Source organism: Giraffa tippelskirchi, chromosome 3 (assembly GCF_054371585.1).
Source record: "Giraffa tippelskirchi isolate mGirTip1 chromosome 3, T2T-mGirTip1v1.2.pri, whole genome shotgun sequence".
In the NCBI taxonomy this organism is placed as follows: domain Eukaryota; kingdom Metazoa; phylum Chordata; class Mammalia; order Artiodactyla; family Giraffidae; genus Giraffa; species Giraffa tippelskirchi.
Window position 1 is genome coordinate 110,863,800 of NC_137277.1, and position 15,979 is coordinate 110,879,778.

At 37.6% G+C, this 15,979-nt stretch overlaps 1 long non-coding RNA gene across 1 annotated transcript in view; it reads left to right on the top strand.

Moving 5' to 3' along the window:
* The window catches only part of LOC145540915 (uncharacterized), a 359,008-nt gene that overhangs the window by 329,687 nt on the left and 13,342 nt on the right, over positions 1–15,979 (top strand). The window lies entirely within an intron of this gene.

Here is a 15,979-nt window from a genome sequence, read left to right on the forward strand (position 1 = left end):
GAGTTGGACACAACTTAGCAACTGAAAAACAACAACAAGATTATTAAACAGAAAGTGAAGTTTTCTGCAATCTTCATATTTTTTTGCATTTGTAATATAAAATGAAAATATCTTTGTATCATTTCATCAAAGAAACAAAGATGTACAGAGAAATTGTCTAAGACAAACATGTTTATCTTCCTTCTCTCTCCCAGAGTGCTGCCTACAGACCCTTCCCTTTGATAATTATACATTCTTCAGCTTTTGTTTAAGCTGGACCTGAAGGGCCAATATACTCACAGGGTTGAAAATGCCAAGTTACAATTATAGTGAAACCTATCACTTTTAATTCCCTGAGTTTTCATTCTAAAATGTCAGTTACCTGGCAAGAACTATTACTCTAAAACACACGTTAGTAATCACTTGGCCTGAATTCAATGTATATATTCTTTTGCATGGTGAAAAGTCACAGATATGATTGATGACTTTTAGAAATAGTCATTAAAAAGTACATAATAATTTCTGTTATAAAAACCATTTATTAATAGTAGGGTAGGAGAATGTTGTTTTGACAGTATGCAGAAGGTATTATACTGTGTATTTATGTTATTTACTTGGCCAATATTTGCTCATGTGGACTTTTAAATAAGGAAAACGGACATTTTAAAAGTTAATATTCATAATTACTGGAAAGACTGGGAAATACAGTAAGTACAAAGAGCAAAATAATATCACTTATAATCCTTCTCAACATTGATATCCTCTTCTAATTAATATTTGTATTTTGGCATATTTCCTTTCAGTCATATATACATAAATATTTAATCTACTTGGAATCATATTGCATACAATTTTGTCTCTATTTTGTTTTCATTATTATGTTGTGAGGATATCTCGAAATTATAAAAATCTGTTTGAATATCTCATTTTAATGGATAAATGTTAGTCAGAATTATGGGTGTATGAGAATATGATACATGATCTTTAACTGGTCTTTGAGATGTTTCCAAATAGTTTTGCTAATATAAAAGAATTCTTTGACATGCATCTTTCTGTATAAATCTTTTCTCAGATCTCTGATTATTTCCTTAAAATAAATTTCTATCAATGGAGTTTTACTTCAAATTAAATAATCTTTTAAGAAATTCTTAGTGCACAGCACCAAAGAGCCTTCTAGAAAGTTTGTATCACTATAGAGTCAAACCAAAAGTTTACTTAATTGAAGTTTTTGTCTTTTCTTTTTTGTATGTATTTGACTATAAGTGTACTGACCATTTTTTGTGCTTATTGTTTTGGTTTATCCTATGAATTGTTAATATTAGTTAAAATATCCTTTTATTTGCTTATTATTATCTTAATCCTAGTTAAAAATTCAGTGTGGTTGAATTCCTAGAAATCATGCAAAGTCATTGATTGCTTATAATGACTTTTATACTTGACTGAAGGACTTTTTGTAAATAGGATTCACAGTGTTTCACTTTATTTTATGGTCTGAGTGATAACATCCAAAGCACTTTACCTATACCACAAGTTAACTATCAGGTGCTGGCATCCAGGTACAACATGCAAAAGAGTATTAATTATCTACAAGTTGTGGCTAGGGAGAAGATTTGAAACTTAGTAAAAAAATTGGGGTTCAGAGAATCTATCTCCATTTTTAGCTCTGACCACCAGGAAAACCCAAGGGGGGCAAGTGTGAGCTTGACTCCCAGGAGTTTAAGCAGGAAGGCTTTCACCTGCTCATCTAACAGTGTCTCCATGCAGTTGCTTACTCAGTTTTCTTGTTGTTCAGGTCCCTCCCTCCACCTCCTTCCCTCAATGAATCTTCTCAAATTCCTGCATTTCCAACAGAATAACCATGTAACAGCTGTTTATTACTGAGTAGAAACTTTCCCTGTTAGAAGAGGCATGTGTGAGCTCTCTTATTTGCCAAATTATACCAGATATTTTCTGTTTGCTCCCAGGTTCACTGTCTACCCTTCTCTGTCTGGGGGGTCCACCTGTATGAATGACATCAACAGGGCTTCCATTCTTCTTCTTTCTATTTGTTTTTAGTCAGTGGGGGAATGGGAAATAAAGAGAGAGGTGAGGGTTTTTATTTTCCTGGATGAACTGCATAGGAGGTCCCCTGCCTTTGCTAAGTTTTTGCTCAATGAACGATGGCCTTGTCTATGTATTCTTGCTTTTCACTGACTCCAGCGAGCTTTCCCCCCATCATCTCTTTAGTTTTTGGTGTGGTAAAAGTGCTACTGCTCCTAGAGTCCCTTAGTATTCCTTCAGTTCAGTTCAGTCGCTCAGTAGTCTCGGACTCTTTGCAACCCCATGGACTGCAGAACGCCAGGCCTCCCTGTCCATCACCAGTTCCCAGAGCTTACTCAAACCTCTGTCCATCTCATCCTCTATCGTCCCCTTCTCCTCCCGCCTTCAATCTTTCCCAGCATCAGGGTCTTTTCAAATGAGTCAGTTCTTCGCATCAAGTGGTCAAAGTATTGGAGTTTCAGCTTCAGCATCCGTCCTTCCAATGAATATTCAGGACCGATTTCCTTTAGGATTGATTGGTTAGATCTCCTTGCTGTCCAAGGGACTCTCAAGGGTATTCTCCAACACCACAGTTCAAAAGCATCGATTCTTCGATGCTCAGCTTTCTTTATAGTCCAACTCTCACATCCATACATGACTACTGGAAAAACCATTGCTTTGCCTAGACGGACCTTTGTTGGCAATGTCTCTGCTTTTTAATATGCTGTCTAGGTTGGTCATAACTTTTCTTCCAAGGAACAAGCATCTTTTAATTTCATGGCTGCAGTTACCATCTGCAGTGATGTTGGAACCCCCCAAAATAAAGTCTGTCACGGTTTCCATTGTTTCCCCGTCTATTTGCGATGAACTGATGGGACTAGATCTTAGTTTTCTGAATGTTGAATTTTAAGCCAGCTTTTTCACTCTCCTCTTTCACTTTCATCAAGAGGCTCTTTAGTTTTTTCTTTGCTTTCTGCCATAAGTGTTGTGTCATCTGCATATCTGAGGTTATTGATATTTCTCCCGGCAATCTTGATTCCAGCTTGCACTTAGTAGTTAGTTATTACTTGATAATTACTGATTTTCAATTATGTTTAACCTCTTCTGTAAACCAATTATATTTGTTATCTGTTAACATGTAACAAATTACCTCAAAATTTCTAAGCTTAGGACAGTAATAAACAAGTTTTTATTTCACAGTTTCTATGGTTAGGTTCAGGAGTAGTTTAGCTGGGTAGATTTGAAAGACAAGTTTTCCATGTTTCCCTCATATTTCTGATTTATTGAGAGAAAGTCACCGATTGCCTTTACTCTGAGCTCTCTTTTCAAGTACATTTGTAGAGTGAACTGCCTTGGAAGACAAATATTCTGTTTTCACTTAAGCAAAGAATAGATATCCTTACTGTCCATAATAAAATAGTTTTTTCCTAAATTCAGATTCCTGCCAGGTAATGCAGTCCTCTTATATGCAGGTACTGCCTGGACTTGTTCACACTGCTTTATGGGAATTAAAATTCAAACAAGTGAAGAAAATAGTAATACTGTGATTATTGTTCCTGCTCTGAATAATAATGCTCTGTTTCTGACTCAGGAACCTTGAGTCTTCTGCAACGGCAAATATCCATGAAAATGAGGCAGGCTGATATGTTAATTGGCAATTAGGGTACAATCTTAGACTCTCCACAATTCTTGACCAGTAGTCCTTGTTCGGGGTCTCTTGTGAGCTTTCAATCATGGTATTTGCTAGGACTATAGTCATCTGAAGGCCTGACTAGATCTAGAAGATCTATTTCCAAAATGGCTCACTCAAATGGCTGGCAAGTTTATGCTAGTTGTTGTCAAGAGATCTCAGATCCTTACCACATGGAACTCTCCATAAGTTGGCCTAAGTATCATCTCACCATGGCAGCTGGTTCCCCCAGAGGGAATAATCCAAGAGAAGCAAGATGGAAGGCACAGTGTCCCCATGACCTAGTCTCAGAAGTCACACTGCCATTTCTACAGTATCATGTTAGATTCAATGAATAATGCATCTGCTCAGTATGAGAGCTAACTACACAAGCACGAGAATACTGTAAGGCAAAGATCACTGTGGTTGGGTACCATGTAAACCCTTCTCTGATTGTCCCCGTATGTGTCTAATATCTCTTTCCTGACGGAAACCACAACTCAAATTTCTTTACATGCTCTCTTACCTGTTTGTCCCCTTAGGCATGTTTCTATTTGAATTTTCTACTTATTGTCTTGCTTAATTCACACAGTAAGACCTTCCTGGGATCATTTATTCCATTTACAAGGAAACAGCTTAACGTTTTCAAGTACTTTGGCCAAAATCTTGTATCCGGTATGAGACTCCCAATCGAATATTCCCTCCAGTATTCACAATGCTTTCTGGACAAGAAATCTAAAAATGAATTGAAAGCAATAATCTTGAAATCTTATTTTGTAAACTAGATTAATATGTAGACACTGTAGACAAGTGCTTAAGTGGCATAATTTAAGGAATGTGTCTATTGAAATATTTTTTCACTCTCCTACCAAAATATCTCTCAAAGGTCTACTATAAAAAAATTATTGTGGGACAGCCATCCAGGAACTTTTGCATTTCGTTTTGATTAGGCATTATATTTTATCAGAAGAGCCATGTATTACCTTGGCCTTATGTTACCAGTTTTATAAATTATTATTTTAAAATTGCTTATAATTAATCCCTAAACTATCAGGTAGTAGAAAGCATGCACAAATAAATTGATTTTATGGGACACAGAAGCTTGAGAAATACCAGAGATCTATACGGTTTTATGCAGTGGGAGTCGTAAACAGTTTGGGAGTATGTTTGAAAGTGCCCTAAAGAATTGCAGTAGCCATAAGAAATTCGGTTCCTACCACAAATTTTGCTTGAGTTGACCCTAAGAGCAGAAATGCACTAATAGCTCACTTTTCAATGAAAAAAAAAAAAAGTTGAACAATTGTACCATTATTACTGAAACAATCTCAAATTGCTTTGAATTTCTTCTTTTCTCAGTGGTTTGAAGTATTCTGAGGTTAAAAATTTTATAAAACAGACCCTAGCCCATTTTTTCAGTAAAAATATATTTAGTTTTTGTCAATGTGTTGAACTGAAAATTAGCTTACATGTATCTTTATTTTAATTTTTTTCATTATTTTCTTTTAACTCATTTCTGTAACAGTTCTCTTATTTGGCAGCTTCCTTAACAGATAAAGCTATGGAGTTTTCAAATTCAATAAGCAAGATTGGAAGGGAGATATCACTTGACCACTAAAGGACCTCAGATCTTAGCTTATGGCAAGTTTTTAGAGCCATCAATCTTCTAAAGCAGCTAGCAGCTTGGAGTTCTTTTGTAGATGCCCGGGATAGGTGCTAAGTTATTAGTGTAAAACAATACATTCTGGAAATTTTTCAGCTCTTTACTGTGAAGTTCAAAGTATGAATGCACTCATTCTTTCAAGGTATCTCAGGGGAAAGAGACACAGAGAGAGAGAGAAAGAGTGAGAGAAATGAACACAGTTGTACATTGCATACTTGGATTCCTTGTATGTGACATTTAAAGCACACTGTTTTGAATGATGATTGATAAACTTTCACGAAGCCCCCTAACTGAGACAGAAAAACAAAAAAAAAGCCATGTTAACCCAGTCTGTGCTGCCAGAGCTGTTGTTCAGTTTTAGTGTTCAGCCTGTCTGAGTACTTATCTTGGTAGTTGAGCATGGATTATTCTATTAGACCACCAGATTTGGGTTGTGGAACAGACTTCAGTTGGGACAGACTTCAGAGAGGGTAGAATCACAGATATTCTCACAAAATGCCCGTTTCCTCTCCCTCAGCCAATTGACTCTGGTCTTCTCTTGCCAGTTGTTAATTGTTCTAAGATTGGGGTAATGAGACTAAGTAAGGTTTTATTCCATCATTGGAGACTGGTTCTCTCCCTTCCCCTCCCTCTCTTCCTGTCTTCTTCTCCTCCTTTCCCTCTTCTTTTCTTCTTCTTTTTACTCCTCCTTTTTTTCTTTCTCCCCTCTCTCTCCCTCCCTTGCATCTCCTCCTCCTTTTTCCTGTCCTCCTTTCTTTTTCTTTTTTTCTTCCTTGCTAAGAAAGGCCCCAATTACAATGTTTTTAACTGAACTAGAGAAGCCCCAATTACTTTTGCCAGCCATTTTAGAACCACTAAGGAAAAGCAGTCATGGGATAATCAGCCAGAGAGATGGGATAATTAAGTCTACTGATGACATCTATAAGCCATTCTACCTGTCCTGCTTGGGCATGCTCTAATGTGAGGGCAGGAATAATCAATATCCTTATTACTAAAACCACTCTGAGTAGGATTTATTTTAGTTGCAGCTGAAATAATCCACTCTGACACAGAAAACACATCAAAAACAAACAGGTTGAGCACAGGCCTGGCCTAAGTGGCTTTTTGGTCATCCTCTGAATTGAGATAGAAGCAAGAAAAGTAGAAGTACTAAAAAAAATTGTATGTATTTCAATATATGTCTTAGAGAGTTCAGTTTGTTGCAGTGACTGAAACAGAAAAATATGTTGGAAATATAATCTTTGGGGAAATGTGCCTCCTCCATGCTTGTAGGTGAATCTGAAGTGACAAGTGTCATATTGTCCTCTAGGAAAACACATCAGGGACAACTGTAATGCCCCTGCTCCACTCAGGGAGTTCTTCTCTTATCAGTTTAATATATGTCTCTGAATGAGATTTTTCCTGAAAAATAAAGAGGTTTGCAATCAACTATTAGATTGAAAACTACTATTTAGCAATAAATCTTCATTCTTTGTTTTATGGTGAACACAATGAGTGCCCAAATAACCGCTTATCTTGTGTCATCCATTTCCATCTACACCTGATTCTGGGCAAGGTCATCATTGTTTATTGTTCTCATTTAACCTGTCATCACCACCCTTTTCAGGAGAGGATGAGGAAAGAAGTACTGAAAGAAGTACCAACATTTCATCTCCTTGTCTTTTCTTTACCTCTTCAATGCCACTGGGCAAGGACTATCCAAGTTTTCAACATTCAACACAGATCTTCAACCCACTTACATAGTCAGGTTATTGTTTCCTCCAGGTATAAACTGAACTTTAAGAGTAAAGTTCCCCTGTGGTTCAGATGGTAAAGAATCTGCCTGCAATACAGGAGACCTGGGTTTACTCCCTGGGTCAGGAAGATCCCCTGGAGAAGGGAATGGCTACCAACTCCAGTATTCTTGCTACTATATTAGAGAATCCCATGGAGAGAGGAGCCTGGCACTTCACGAGGACACAAAGAGTTGAACACGACCAACAATTTTTGCATTACACTGTTAGAAAAAATGTATTTTTCATATTTTTACAATTACTAGTTCTCTTTTTTTATTATTTTGAATCTAAGAAGTTTATGTATGAATTTGTTTATTTGTTTACATATTTTTGTGAGATTAGGTGCATAGCAGTTTTTTGTTGGATGCAATAACAATATATTGATTTTGCTGTTTAAATCAGCAAATTTTCTGCCAAATTATAAAACAGCAATTGTAGCAGAAGTATCAACAGCAACCTTCAGAAAGAGAAAAACAAAATATTTGTCCTCAATCCAGGATTTTTATATATAACTCAATTGCTTTGGTAAAATATCTACTGGCAAAGCTGAATCTAAATAGCATTTCAGATGCATCTTAAACAGCTTGCCTGAAGACTGAAGCACACTCTGCTTATATACTTTCTGAAATCTATCTATATTTTATTTTGTCTTGGAAAAAGATTAAAGAATAGAATTATATTAGAACTGGTGGAGGCATGATCCATGCCCCCTTGATTATATTGAAACATTAAAATGTCATCAGCATGTTAATTTTGTCATCTCAACTGCATGAGATTTATTCAGCACTTCTATCTATTACATTACTCTGGAAACACAATTTATTCTGATTGTGGAAATGTCATAGGCAGCAACTAAAAACATCTGGAATTCTTAGTTTAGAAAGAATGCCTGGTTTCAATAATGCTATTTCAAAATTAATTTTATCTATAAAGAAGGCAGGAATCAAACATTTTAAAATTATTCAAATTGAAATATTCATTTGGCTCACCAATTTTAACTGAGAGATCAAAAATCAAAGAAAGAAAAAATTGAGAATAGGAAGCATTATTTTTTAATGGTTAGGGAAATAAAATGATCTCCAATGAAAGTCTAATTTCAGAAAAATATAGCGACCTTTTTTTGTATGTTTGTTTTTCCTTTTCATTATAGCAAGAGAAGCTTGACTACATCTGTGACATATCTAGAAAGTAGATGCAAGGGAGGGAGATGGGTAATTAATCCCAGAAAGACAAAAGGCACAAAAGTGTCATTATGGCACAAGGAACCATTTTTGTTTCAATGTTTCATGTTTTCCTTTATAAAAATTCGTAAATAGAGTACATTTCTTTGCTGGTGCCAAGGTGAAAGTCACTTGCCTGATAAGAAATTGTATGTGGGGCACTGGGTGAGGAAAGAAGCAAAGATTGGTTGGTGGTAAATTAGAGATTTTTCCTAATAAATATACCCATTATTTGTTATCTGAGAAACCCAAGTCCTGAAAGCTCTGAAAACTGAAATAAATGCCCATTGGGTAGTAGATACTGACCTGATTTAAAGTGAAGCTATTTATTTTCTGTAACTCATTTACTTGAGTATTCATAATTTTACTGCAGAATCACTAATATGGTCAATTGCAAGATGCTGCTCCAGACTGTATAGAGAATGCTTTGTAATTCCATTCTAAAATTTGAAAAACTCTGAGATTCAAAACACGTCTGGTCCTCTGGTCAGAAAAGTTTCAGATAAAAGAATGATGGATCGGTAGTAAATTTTAGAGATTTCCCCCATACCTACCCCTACCATCACCCAAACAGGTTGTTTCCAGCTTGTCTGGGCCTGACTGTGAGGCATTGTGCTTAAGTCTTAGCAAAATTTCAACTTCAGTTTCCACATTTAGCAGTAAGTTATTTTGGCAAACTGCATGGACAAAAATATATTATTATGCATTGGAGGGGATATATTTAATTTAATTTATTTATATTTTGGCTGTGCTGGGTCCTCGTTGCTGCATGAGCTTTTCTCTTGTTCTGAGCAGGGGTCTACTGTTAATGCAGTATGCAGACTTCTTATTGTGATGCCTTCTCTTGTTGCAGAGCACAGGCTCCAGAACATGAGCCCTTCAGTAGTTGCGGTTCCCAGCCTTTAGAGAACAGGCTCAATAGTTGTGGGGCATGGGCTTAGTTGCACCATGGCATGTGGGATATCCTGGACCAAGGATGAACCCATGTCTCCTGCATTGACAGTTGGATTCTTTACCATTGAGCCACTGGACAGGGGAATATATTTAGATTTACTGAAAATTTATGAAGATAGTACAGAGAATGTCCATATGCCATGACTCTGTTTCCCTAACACTTTCCTGCTAACTTAAAGAAAATGATGTCACCTAGACTAGGGTGCTTAAATATCTGTTGACTAGCTAATAAAGTTGTTCTCTTTTCAGTAAATTCCTTATTAGGCTCCACATACTCTTTCTGTTTTTGAACTTTAATTCTTACAGTAAATAAGTGAAATGGGTATTATTTGTACACAATTTAGAGAGGACAAATGTTAATTCAGGGAAGAACACTAGCTTCTCTAAGGAAGCAGCTCTTAAACAGTAGATCTAAGTGACTAACTTGGATCTGAGGGGCTCTAAAGCACAGTTCTTTTCAAAGCACACTGTCCTCTTCAGCTCTAGTTGTTGGCCCCTAGTCAGCAGAATTTGTCTTCCTCCCAAAGTTCACAAATAATCTTCTGGCTGAAGATAAACCCATCTCATTTCCTCAGGAGAATGTGGAAGGTTGGGAAGAGAGTAATATAGAGTTTAGCAAGATGAGAAGAGGAGGAGGTAAAAACTTATTTTTACCATTTCTGAGGTTAATAAACAAGACCTTGTACTGCTTCTTCCTCTGTTTATGCAAAGACACACCATTAGCTTTGACAAGCATTCTTTGTCTCCTAAGTGAAACAGAGAAAAGATGGAGCTTTAGAGGCTGCTTAAAAAAAAAAGAAAAATTCTATCCTTTTATCTGGAAGCTGCTGCTGCTGCTAAGTCGCTTCAGTAATGTCCAACTCTGTGCGACCCCATAGACGGCAGCCCATCAGGCTCTGCCGTCCCTGGGATTGTCCAGGCAAGAACACTGGAGTGGGTTGCCATTTCCTTCTCCAATGCATGAAAGTGAAAAGTGAAAGTGAAGTCGCTCAGCGACCTCATGGACTGCAGCCTAACAGGCTCCTCTGTCCATGGGATTTTCCAGGCAAGAGTACTGGAGTGGGTTGCCATTGCCTTCTCCTTATCTGAAAGAACAAGCTGTAAAATACCCTTCAGTCAGTTCAGTTCAGTCACTCGGTCGTGTCTGACACTTTGCAACCCCATGAATCGCAGCACGCCAGGCCTCTCTGTCCATCACCAACTCCCGGAGTCTACCCAAACCCATGTCCATCGAGTCGGTAATGCCATCCAGCCATCTCATCCTCTGTCATCCCCTTCTCAGATTAGGGTCTTTTCCAATGAGTCAACTCTTCGCATGAGGTGGCCAAAGTTTTGGAGTTTCAGCTTCAACACCAGTCCTTCCAATGAACACACAGGACTGATCTCCTTTAGGATAGACTGGTTGGATCTCCTTGCAGTCCAAGGGACTCTCAAGAGTCTTCTCCAACACCACAGTTCAAAAGCATCAATTCTTCGGCGCTCAGCTTTCTTCACCGTCCAACTCTCACATCCATACATGACTACTGGAAAAACCATAGCCTTGACTAGACAGACTTTTGTTGGCAAAGTAATGTCTCTGCTTTTAAATATGCTATCTAGGTTGGCCATAACCTTCCTTCCAAGGAGTAAGTGTCTTTAAATTTCATGGCTGCAATCACCATCAGCAGTGATTTTGGAGCCCAAAAAAATAAAGTCTGACACTGTTTCCACTGTTTCCCCATCTATTTCCCATGAAGTGATGGGACCAGATGCCATGATCTTAGTTTTCTGAATGTTGAGCTTTAAGCCAACTTTTTCACTCTCCTCTTTCCCTTTCATCAAGAGGCTCTTTAGTTCTTCTTTGCTTTCTGCCGTAAGGGTGGTGTCATCTGAATATCTGAGGTTATTGATATTTCTCCCGGCAATCTTGACTCCAGCTTGTGCTTCTTCCAGCCCAGTGTTTCTCATGATGTACTCTGCATATAAGTTAAATAAGCAGGGTGACAATATACAGCCTTGGCGTACTCCTTTTCCTGTTTGGAACCAGTCTGTTGTTCCATGTCCAGTTCTAACTGTTGCTTCCTGACCTGCATACAGGTTTCTCAAGAGACAGGTCAGGTGGTCTGGTATTCCCATCTCTTTCAGAATTTTCCACAGTTTATTGTGATCCACACAGTCAAAGGCTTTGACATAGAATACCCTTAGAAAACCATTTAAGAGGCTGAAAGGAAGAAGGGTTGTGAGACTATTGCGGTGCTTGTTTGTTTGTTTGTTTTTAACACAGTGGCTTTGTTTATGTCACTCAAAGGCGTGCTGTGAACAGAAAGGGGAGAAATTCTACCTGGAAGCAGCTAATAGTGGAGCTGAGGTAAATAAGTCTCTCCTCAGAACTTCTTTCTCACTCAGTCCCTACTTCTACACTCACAATTCAGCTCCCATCCTGGTTTGGAGGTACACCTGGAAGGCAGAGACTATTTTAGGAAGACGTGTGTGCATTCTGAGTAAAAACCTATAAGTATTTGTCAATAAGTATTTGTCATTATACCTGGTTAAACAATTCACAGTCATCCTAGAGTTACCCTCTTTCAAACCTCCCAAAGATCTCCTATAAGAAAGCATCATATAGCAATCCCCAGATGAGCTGTATTTAGTCATGGCATCACTAGAGTACATGTGAAATCAGCTTATAGTATTTCTATTGTAGAAACTTAAAAGTATTCTTATGATATTTGCAAGTGAAATCCATTGACTATCTCAAAAATGTATTTCTTCCTGTATTAATTAAAGAAACATTGATCAAAAGAAGTGTTTCTGATCTTCAAGTGGCTCTGAAGCTCCTTCCAGCTTGTGCTACTATGTCTTCAACACATGGTTTCCAAGGTCATCATGGCAAGGCAAAGAATGTGAGAATCACATTATAGGGGTGTGCCATTCTAGGATGTTGCTTACATCAGTCTTTCCCATACTACACTGGCCAGATGAGAATTAACATGTGTACCATATTCATGTTACTGGATCCAAGCCTGGTCTGCTTGCCACACAATAGGCCAATAATCAGGAGATGAGATGCTGAGGCAAGAAATAGCAATTTTAACTGGAAAGCCAGGAGTCTGAGAAGATGGCAGGTGGGCTAGGGCCCTAGGGTACCATCTTATGGGGTCTGGATGCCAGTTTCTTTTATAGAACAGAGAGGGGGAGGAGATGAGGAAGTAAAATAAAAAGGCAGTTAGTCTTGCAAAATATCTCTTGGCTTGGCCAGGTTTGGGGAGGGGTTGTGGTAATTTCTTCTTTTCTGAAGCTATTCACAGGTGGGCAGGATCAGAATGTCTCCCTGTGAGCTGAACAAAGGAACCTTAACATTCAGACAGAGGGACAGGTTCGTCAAGAGAGGCCATTATGTTCGCTTACAGCTATAGATAGCATCCTTTCAGTGATTACAAAAACAGAAACAATGAAAAGTAAAGGTGAAAGGAACAGATGCAACATTGAGTTAGATTTTGCTCTTCCCTGTTACATTCAAAAGGAAAAAGCAGCTGGTGTGATGAAGAGCTCACTAGTCTCTGCCATAATCAAGTTAAATTCTTATTCATAATTTCTCTGTGGCTCTTAGTTCTATAAAATAATGTCTCTCATTTTCCCCTTTATCCAAATTTCTGCTTTCATATTTTTTTCCAACCTCTCTTTAAACTTTCCCTTTCTTTACTTCAGTTTTCTTCTATACTACCCCAAGTCACTGTGTTAGACAACGATCATCTTTCTGTTGTGTCAACAACCCCACTTTCTGGTTCTGCCACAGCTGTCCTGCCCTGTCTTCCATACCTGGTCAGTCCAATCTTCTGCTTTCTATACTTTTGTTCCACATGAAAATACCACTACTACCACTGCCACTACCAGAATCTAGTTGGTCCTTATTAACCTGTTTGTGACCTCAGCCTATCTTAATAATGCCACTTAACTGTCATTGATTTGTGTTCAGTTTACGTTTTCTTTCTTCGAGGCAAATATACCAAACCTTTACAATTTTCTTCATCTATTTAACCCTGCCTACCTTAACTCAGAAAAAAACTACACGCGATGTTCCACACTTTCTACCTCTAAGTATATGTATGTGGCCCTGCTTTGTTTCCCAGGGCTCTTCTGCTCAGCCTGCCCCTGGTCCTTAGTTCATTCTTTATCTTTTCTCCATTCTCCTTGTGGTTCTTCTCCCCACCTGCTGGTTTCTAATTCCATCTGTTGTTCTCTCTGTGGAGGTAAGTTTTGATTCATCCTTCAAGTTACATGTAAAATATTATTTTAGTCCACTCTGGTTGCTCTAACAAAATCCCACAGGTTAGTTGGTGTAAACAAAGAAAATCATTTTTTCCATATTTCTGGAGGCTGAGAAGTCAGGGTGAAAGTGTCAGCAAGGGTGGTTTCACATGAGGCCTCTTCTCTTGACTTGTAGGCAGCCACCGTCTCACTATGTCCTTGTAGGATCTCTTCTCTGTGTGCCAAAGAGAGAAAGGAAAAAAACAGACAAGATTTCTGGTGTCTTTTCCTAAAAGGGCACTAATCCTATAGAATCAGGGCCCCAGCCTTGTGATCTCATTTAACCTTGTGTGCTCAGTTGTGCCCGACTCTTTGTGACCCCATGGACTGTAGCCTGCCAGGCTCCTCTGTCCATGGAGATTCTCTATGCAAGAATACTGGAGTGGATGGCCATGCCCTCTTCCAGGGGATCTTCCCAAACCAGGGATTGAACCCAGATCTCCCTCATTGCAGTCAGATTCTTTACCATCTGAGCTACCAGAGAAGCCCCACTTAACCTTAATTATGTCCTTATAGATGCCATCTCTAATTATAGCCACATTAGAAGGTTGCCTCATCATTGTTTACAATTTCATCATAATAACCAATTGACTCCAGCCGTACACATGTGATCCTTGAAAATAATGTCACATTATAGACTATCTTCATATGTTCAAGGTCAACATATACATTTTGAAAGGACACAAATGCTCAGTCCTTCATGATCTTGATCTTTACCTTAACAGTGAATCATTCTTTGAAATGACCCAGGCTGAATTTCTGCCCTTATCAATTTGAATGTTATGTTAAACCATCATAATTCTCTTTAAAGTAGATTTCTAATATGTTCTGTTTGGACCATGAGCTAGATATAGAAAGAAAGCATATCTTCATCATCTTTAAATCATGTCTGTTACCTAGCACAGAGTCTAAACCAGAAGAGGTGCTTAACTGCTTTTTTTTTTTTTTTTAATTAAGCCACAAGATCCTGTAAGGTCAACTACATGATCAGAGAAACATTAAATTATGACACATGTGTTTTAAAAGTAAGAATGATATATTTAATTTGAATTGTTTTGAAATTGATTCCCTATATATAGGTCATATACTCATTCTTTAATGGAATGCTTAATTCAATTTGGTTCTAGGATCATTTAAAGAAAATACCATTTGCAAATATCAGATTCAGAACATGTGTAAATTCCTTAAGAACTGAAATAGAAAGATTAAAATATATGGTTCCATTGAGCTTGTATATCCCAAAGGGCTACTAACATAAAACTATTGCTAGATTTGGAAGCTTATCATGAATTGAGCACAGTATCTAGAGTTACAGCTATTTCTTTCAAGAGGTGTGGGTAGTTCAAGCATATGTTTTAAAGCCTTAAAACTCTATTATTTCATTGTCATTTTTTAGTCCTGATTTGATCAAGTTTTTTTCTTTTTTTTCACAGACTACATCTTGGAATTGTAGATTAGACTTTTTAAACATGCTATTTGTGATTTTTCTTACTAGTTCATCAACCCCACAGTTGTCAGAAACGCATTTTCACATGAAATTTAATTTCTGCAATAAAGGTTGAAAAATTATCTTGTTTCATCAATGAGGGAAACTACCATGTTTCTCCATTCTTGTTTTCTGTAAGAGCAAAATAATCTCTTGAATTATCTCTATAAAATATTTTTCATTGTTCTGGCAATGATCTGGCTCCATCCCTTGATAGGAAATAGGGCATGTGTGGCTAGGTATCCAGAGGAATATGTTTACCAATAAATTATCTTCCAAGGTTTTGACACCACTATCAGTTATGCCAGATGCAAATCATTTACTCTCTGTCAATTCAAATACACAGTCTTGTTTGGATGGCTTAAATCTATGCTGGCACCAAAATACAGCAAGCAATATTGCTCAACTTTTGAGTTGAAAGCATAGACAAATGTATACAGCACCAGAACATGGAAATAGTACCGTACATGCTGGATTTTGGTAAGTGTTACTTAATGTTTATACAGCATGAGATTGTCAAAGGAATAGTGACATTTCCTATTAAAGAAATATCCTTCCACAATGGTAGACACAATTCTTTGACACAGAGTTTTAAGTTCTATGTGGCCCACAACTCTGCCAGATCTCATGAAGTCAAAAATGAAGCTTTGGGTAAATACCTCAGGGAAATGCCAAATGAAATCTTGGAATTTGGGAATTTAATAATAATGACTTCAGTGCTGTAGTATTTCACAGAGTTTAGCATCATTTTTATAGACTATGAACTGGTAGATGGCCTCAAGAGTAAAAAAGATCTGATTTTTCTTTATTCTTTTCTACTTATGAATTCAGGCAGATCATGATACCTAAAAAGAAGATTGTAAAGTCATTTATTTCTTGGCCCTTGCCATGAAAACAGCTGAAGTAAACCAAGTTGACCCATATTTTCAC